Consider the following 7,500-nt stretch of genomic DNA (forward strand, 5'->3'; position numbering starts at 1 on the left):
AAAGAAAATACTCGTTGAATACGCCTGAAAGGATGGGGGGAGGGGGGGGGGGAAGCGAATCAAAATGGAAAAAGGAAAGTAAAGAATGATATATGAAAAATGAGAGACGTAAAGTGAAATGAATGAAAGCATGGAATGAAATGAAAGTGAATTAAATAAAGAAATAATAGAAGATTAACAATAAAAAGAGCGAAAGAAAAACAAAAACAAAAAAGAAAATACATCACAAAAAAAAGTAAAGACAAAAAAAAGTAAAAAGGAACATAAAAGTGTCTGTCGCAATGCGTATACATAAATTTATGACAATTTGTATAAATATATATATATAACCGCCCGTACACAGAACGCGTATACTGTACAAACGCCCATGAATCACGCCCTGTACAACTACTCACTTAGCCATTAACGGGCGGCCTTTGTTGTCGAGTTGCAATTGTGAGCTTTGTCTGCACTGTTATACTTTTGAGAGTTATACTTCGTTTATCTAGATTGTCTCGTATGTTCTTATAATCATTAAGCCAAGTTCCCCTGACAAACGAGACATCATTGTTACTTAACTGCCAAACTACAGTCACTATCTAAACTGTTCTAGGTGTTTCCATGTGATAGGCTGTCCGTTGGAACTTCAACAGGAATTAGAGATGCAGGTTTGTCCTTCCTGAGAGACCATTTGTTAAGGCAAGACTATCTGACCTCAGGGGCTTTATTTCCATGAGAGCCATTGCCTTCACGGGGGGGGGGGGGGGGGCAGAGAAAAGATTAAGCAGCTTGCAGCTAATGAAGGTGTTCAAGATTTGTTCTTCCAGATTGCTTTACCTTTTACCGGTGCGAGAGGCCAGGTCGATGGCTCAACGTGCAATGTTGATAACGACACTAGATGATAGGGTTTTCCTAGAATGATGGTTTTATTTAATTCTTTGTATTATGGCAATATTGCTGCAACGTTGAGGAAATAGTAAATATGGATCATAGTTAGATAAGGTAATAGAATGATTTATGCAAAACCAAGATAAAATAATCAAAGAGGCTAACAGAAACGATCAATACATAACAAAGTAGAGAAAATACTAAAAAATATATATAATCAGATAATCTAAAACAACAGTTAGTACAAAATAAAGTAATATGTAGAAAAAGAAACATAATGATATAAGCTATATAAGTATTTCAATTAAACTCAAATAAACCGCAACTGTAAAACAAACATCACCAGTATATATTTTTTATATATAAATTCCTTATAGCAATGCCCTATATCCATTAATACGTACTCTTGTGCAAATACAAAATAAACAAACGAAAAACAAACAAAAAAACAAAGAAAAAAAAAGTTTCTATAGCTCCTAGGTGACCAAAAAATGCAAATATTTCCAAAACAGTTTGCCAAGTCGTTTCGCACAAAAACACACTTAATTCGCCGCAACAAATTGCAAGAGTTCTCCCTCTTAAGTTGCAGTTCATTGGCATTCTGGGAATCGACTTCTGCAAACTTGCTATCACATGAGACATATCATTTGCAGTCTTACGATTATCGGCTAGTTAAGATTATCCGATTTCACTATATCTCGATCACGGATTTGCCTGATCTTTTCTGTGATATATGTGAAATGAGAAGAAGGAGAATGAGAAGGAGAAGGAAATGATATGGTGAGAGTGAAGAAGTAGGAGAAGGTGAGGGAAAAGATAGGGGTGAAAGAGAAGGAGAAAGATGGTGGAGGTGAAGGAGAAAGAAGGAAAAGAAGGAAAATCAGACGTAGAAGAAGAAAAAGGAAGGAAATAAAGAAAAATGAAAAATAAGATGCAGTGATAAGGAGAATAAGACAAGGAAAAAGAAGAAGACAAGGAGAAAGAAAATGTAACGGAAGAAGATAAAGAAAGAGACACTAGAAGAAAATAAATAAGGAAAGATGAAACACATTTTCGTCTTATTCATGCTTTGCGTCTGCTTATTAGAGTGATCATATTGAATGAATAGACATGAAAGGAATAACACAAAAAGGGCAGAAGACAAAAATGCAAAGAAAAGAAAAGAAACAAAGGAGAAAGAAGATAAGACAAGAAAGCCAAAGATAAAAGCTATTTGGAAGAACAACATAGACGCAAAGATAAAATAGGAAAATATATAACTATAATAATACCTAGTATATAAAGCATGTAATAGAAAAAAAGAAAATACACCAATAGATGATAACTTAGAGTAAACAAATAAATCGATACAATACAAAATTAACTAATTATGAAAAAAAAAAAAAAAATGAAACTCCTGAGTCGGTAGATCTCAACACAATCAAGAGATGTCGTGAGAAATGAGATGAATTTGTGTGTGTGCTCGAATCCGGAAGTCTTCGAGACAAATCTCCTTTGTTTCGAAACACCCAAGTGAGCTCTCAGTAATAGGTAATTGCTAAAAGTGTGTAGAATGGCTATTTATTCGCGTTTCTTTGAGTTTCTGTGTTAGTGTTATGTGTGTTTTTCTCTCTTTTTTTCCTTTTTTTTTATCCTTCTCATCTTTCTCTGTTCTTTCTTTTTTTTTTCTCGCTCTCCCCTCCCCCCTCTCCCTCTATCTCTCCTTCCCTTCATCCCCACTTTCCTCTCCCTCCTTCCCTCCTTCCCTCCCTCCCTTCGTTCTTCCCTCTCCCTCCTCTTCGCTCACACGCACGCACACTTTCTCTCTCTCTCTCTCTCTCCGTCTCTCCCCCTCTCTCCTTGCATATTAAGACCAACAGCCATACTAGCTTCACATATACATTTTACAAGCGCTATCGAAAATGTCAGGAGGTGTTAGCACTCAATGCATCACAATACTAGGGTGCGTCAACGCTTTGTTCGAAAAATGGTGATCGACAAAGGGGGGGGGGGAGAGGGAGAGGGTGGCGAAGTACATGGTTCGAGCTTGTGGTTCGGATTTTGGGGTTCGTTTTTCTTTTTTCTTCCCGACTGGTTCGTAGTGATTCGTGTTGTTCGAACAGGTTGTTGTGCGGATAAGAAGAGTGTATGGTGGTTTGGAGAATGTGTGATGATTAGAGGTGAGTGGTTTGTTGTGATGATTAGATGTGAGTGGTTTGTTATGATGATTAGATGTGAGTGGTTTGTTGTGATGATTAGATGTGAGTGGTTTGTTGTGATGAGAATAATGTGGTGTGTTGTGATTTAGAGGATGTGGTATGGCAAAGTAACAAAAAGATAGATAAAACGAACGAAAGAGAAGATACATTTTGTAGCGTGTTTCAAACGTTCGCTAATTGGCATTGATTTTTCAAAACTACGACAGTGCTAACATGAAGTATAAAAGAACATCAATGACAAATCAATATCAACAACAAAGATTCAGCGACAGCCAAACAACAACAAAGACAACATCAACAACAAAGTTTCATCAGCAAAATAGCAACAAAGACAACAACATTAGCGAAACAAGAAAACCGCAAATAACACTAACAACAACAGAACTTGACCACAAACAATTCTCTTATTTTTTGTTCAGTGACAAAAGCACCAAAGTGAGTTCGTTTATTTATTTGCTAGACGTTGCTATTAAATATTTTTTCTTACTCATGATTCATTTTTTTTCCAGTTTGAATTATCTGTATAATATTTGCGGAAAGATTGCTTGGTCACATTTTAAAACATAATCATGTTGATATTATGTATATACTATATTTCTCTATTATTTCTTGTATACTGTCTTGCTTTATTCAAGTACTTTTCATACAACTCTTTTACGTATAAACTCGACATGAAATAGCGAATGCAAAGTATCAGATAACTCAATGACTAGAACTGATAACCTAACAACATACATAGCCAAACTAGAAAATGTAGTGTTGCCACAAATATGTCATTTTATTTCTGGATATGCATTTGGTGCTACTGAAAAGTTTTTCACTTTGAGAATGGGGAGATGGGTGAGGGAGGGGGGGGGGGAGGCACAAAGGATTGATTGAAGGGGGGGGGTGTGGGGGGGGGGGGGGGGGTTTTGCCAGAAAAGTTAGGGAATCACTTTGCCAGACAATATTTCTATTTTTGTGGTAAACGCATTTCCTTTACCCCTGTGGGTTTCTAAGTTTTCTTATAACCATAAATGTATGTGGTTATGTATGTGGCGTGTTTATGTGTATATATATATATATGTACATATATAGTATATAATACATATATCTATATATTAAAAAATATCTATGTATATATATATGAATATCTCTCTATATATAATACATATCTGTATATTTAAAAAAATACATATAAATACATATGAAATATGTATATATATTTATGCATATATATATATATATATATATATATATATATATATATATATATATATATATATATATATATATATTCATATAAATGTGTGTGTGATCTCACTTTAAAGACTGACTAATCTAGTTCATCTAGAGGCTAAGCGTTACTATCATTTCATACTATAACAGAATTTAGTATGATACCTTGATACGTACTACTGTGTACATCGGGTACTCTACATTGTGTACTACCTAGATTAATACTTAACTAGAAGTCGACGAATACAAAAATTGCCAACAAATCATTAATGAGTACAGGATTTTGAGGAAGGTGAGGAAATGTACTTTCAACTGTATTTTAAGTATTGTATAGTTCTTTCTTATTGAAGAAGGTTGTAATATATAGAAAAGGACAGGGGCTTATGGGACATATCCATGTATATATACATATACGCGCACAAACATACACACACAGACACACAGACATACACACACAGACATACACACACATATATATATATATATACATATATATATATACATATATATATATATATATATATATGTATGTACAGTATATGTATATATATATACACACATATGCATCATGTATATATATATATATTATGTATATATATGTATATGTATATATATGTATATGTATATATATATACATATATATGTATATATATACATATATGTATATATGTATATATATACATACATACATATTCATACACACATATGTGTGTATATGCATACAGACATACACCCTGTATATAACTCCCATATAAAGTTAATCTTAAAACTACTTACAGGGCACTTCTTCATGACGAAGTCAAATGCAATCTTGCGAGGACCGATATCTCTCATAGCAAATTCAGTCACAGAATCTTGAAGAAGAAGCCACAGCTGTTCTCTTCGAACATGTGCCGTTTTCTTGATGGCATCAAGAATCCCCTGGCACACGAATCCAGCTGGGAATAAGCACCTGTTTCAGCTGGCGATGGGTTAAGTGCGCGATGTAATGTATACAAATGGTGGCAGCGGTGGGATTTCAGTGATGAGGGAGAACAAAAGGTAAGGAGAGGACGGAGGAAGAGGGAATGTGGTGAGAAGTACATAGAGGATAGAAAGCTAATAACTCAAAGAAATGTAGCAAAGAAAGGAGAAATAAAGATGTATGGAAGCTAGTGGGCAATAGGCATGCAAAAAAGAGTGAAGCCAAGAAGATAGGTAAGTAGCCAAGTATATAGATGAAAGCAAAAAAAAAAAAAAAAAAAAAAAGTTTTTCAAGAATAGTAATACACTCCAACTGCTTTTTGGTATTGCATGTGCATTTTACCCAACCAATTTGTGAAATCGATTGTTCTTTGCTTAAATTTTGGTTTGAGTCTAAAGGTTACATGTTCATAGAGTTAGTAATTAAAAAAACACTAAGGATATAGTTGCATGCCACAACACCAATGTTAAAATTCCTCGCCGCCATATGTGTGTGATTTGCATATTGTAATTTCAATAAGATATAGACAAATACATATATTCATATATACATACAGTCACACACACGCACATACATATATATCCCTACACTTTTATATTCATATACAAATATATAATTAAAGATATGCACACACACACACATACACACACGCACACACACACATACACACACACACATTGCAATTAATTCCATTGTCCCAGAAGAAGGAGGAATCACAGTGGTAATCAATTTCATGGTACTCATGATTGCATTCTGATTACATATCAATTGACTCACTCGGAATTTCAGAACTGTAATCGGGAATTGCAGTTATTGGAATCGATCTTTCAGAGGTATTTCATTCATTTATTATAAATCAAAAACATAGAATCAATTGTACCATGCTGTATATGGAATTATTTTTGTAATCGGATTGTTAAGTCATTGTTATTATAATTGATTTTGATAATTGATTACATACAGTATGTAAAGGCACAGATGCACGTTGCAGTGACACAAGCCTTCAAACACACACACACACACACACACACACACACACACACACACACATATATATATATATATATATATATATATATATATATATATATATATATATATATAAACACACACACACACACACACACGTACACACACACACACACACATATATATATATAACTCTTTTCTTCCTCCTCTGTTCCACTTTCCATTCTCTTACCCATCGACCTCAACCTACACTTACGGGACCAAAGGCACTTCAAACTGCAATCGATGCTTTTCCTTTTGAAATTCATAGCTATTAATGTTTTTTTTTCCTGTATTCGCGGGCAATCATAATCCTACGCAAAAAAATTGTGTATAAAATTTGAAAATACAAAACCTCGAATGGAAAGTGAGTGAGTGAGTGAGAGTGATTGAAAGTGAGAGTGATTGAAAGTGAGAGTGAGAGAATGAGTGAGAGCGACTGAAAGTGAGGGTGAGAGAAAGAGAGAGAGAGAGAGAGAGAGAGAGAGAGACAGATTGATAGATAGATATATAGATAGATAGATAGAGAGAGAGACAGATTGATAAATAGATATATAGATAGATAAATAGAGAGAGAGTAATATAATGAGATAGATAGAAAGAAATTGAGAAAAGAGAGAGAAAGTGAAAGTAAAATCACAAATGGTCATGAAAGCAAAACAAATATTGTGAAAGAAGATAATTCATCAATAAGTCATTCACATATATCCGTAAACATACCCATAAACAGAATACATAAATATGTCAGTACTCATTACTCAAATGATATAGAAACACCTTTATTGCTTGCTTGCATTCAGAATTTCAATTTGGACGATGTAATAAATAGCATAGTTGCATAGCCGTTCGAGCTTCTCTGTTGCATAGCAGGCTTATCCATGGCGCTCTCAATGTAATAAAAAAAAAATAAAAAAAATAAAAAAAAGAAAAAAAAATCGTTAAGGGGTTTATGTCTCAGGAGCCCCATTCCGTGATATGTTTATTATAGCTTTCTTAATTAAGTCATAAACTAGCTATTGTTAAGAGGGCGCTCTTCTTTGAACACCATGTTTTTGATTATTGTGGAAACTTATAAAGGATAACTTAGATGCATGGCCTTATGTGTGTATGTACATATATACATATAGTATGTATAGTATATATGTTAATGAATATGCATATCTCTATCTCATGTATATCTATACCTACCTGTCTCTAATTGTATTCCTATGCAGATGTTTACATCGAAACATATGCACGCACATT

At 34.0% G+C, this 7,500-nt stretch overlaps 1 protein-coding gene across 3 annotated transcripts in view; it reads right to left on the minus strand.

Moving 5' to 3' along the window:
• LOC122250626 (uncharacterized) overlaps positions 1–7,500 on the minus strand; it is a 61,182-nt gene that overhangs the window by 45,113 nt on the left and 8,569 nt on the right. The gene's annotated exons all lie outside the window — the stretch shown is intronic.

Source organism: Penaeus japonicus, unplaced genomic scaffold, assembly GCF_977035675.1.
Source record: "Penaeus japonicus unplaced genomic scaffold, GWHDUDI00000001_assembly GWHDUDI00000040, whole genome shotgun sequence".
Lineage (NCBI taxonomy): Eukaryota > Metazoa > Arthropoda > Malacostraca > Decapoda > Penaeidae > Penaeus > Penaeus japonicus.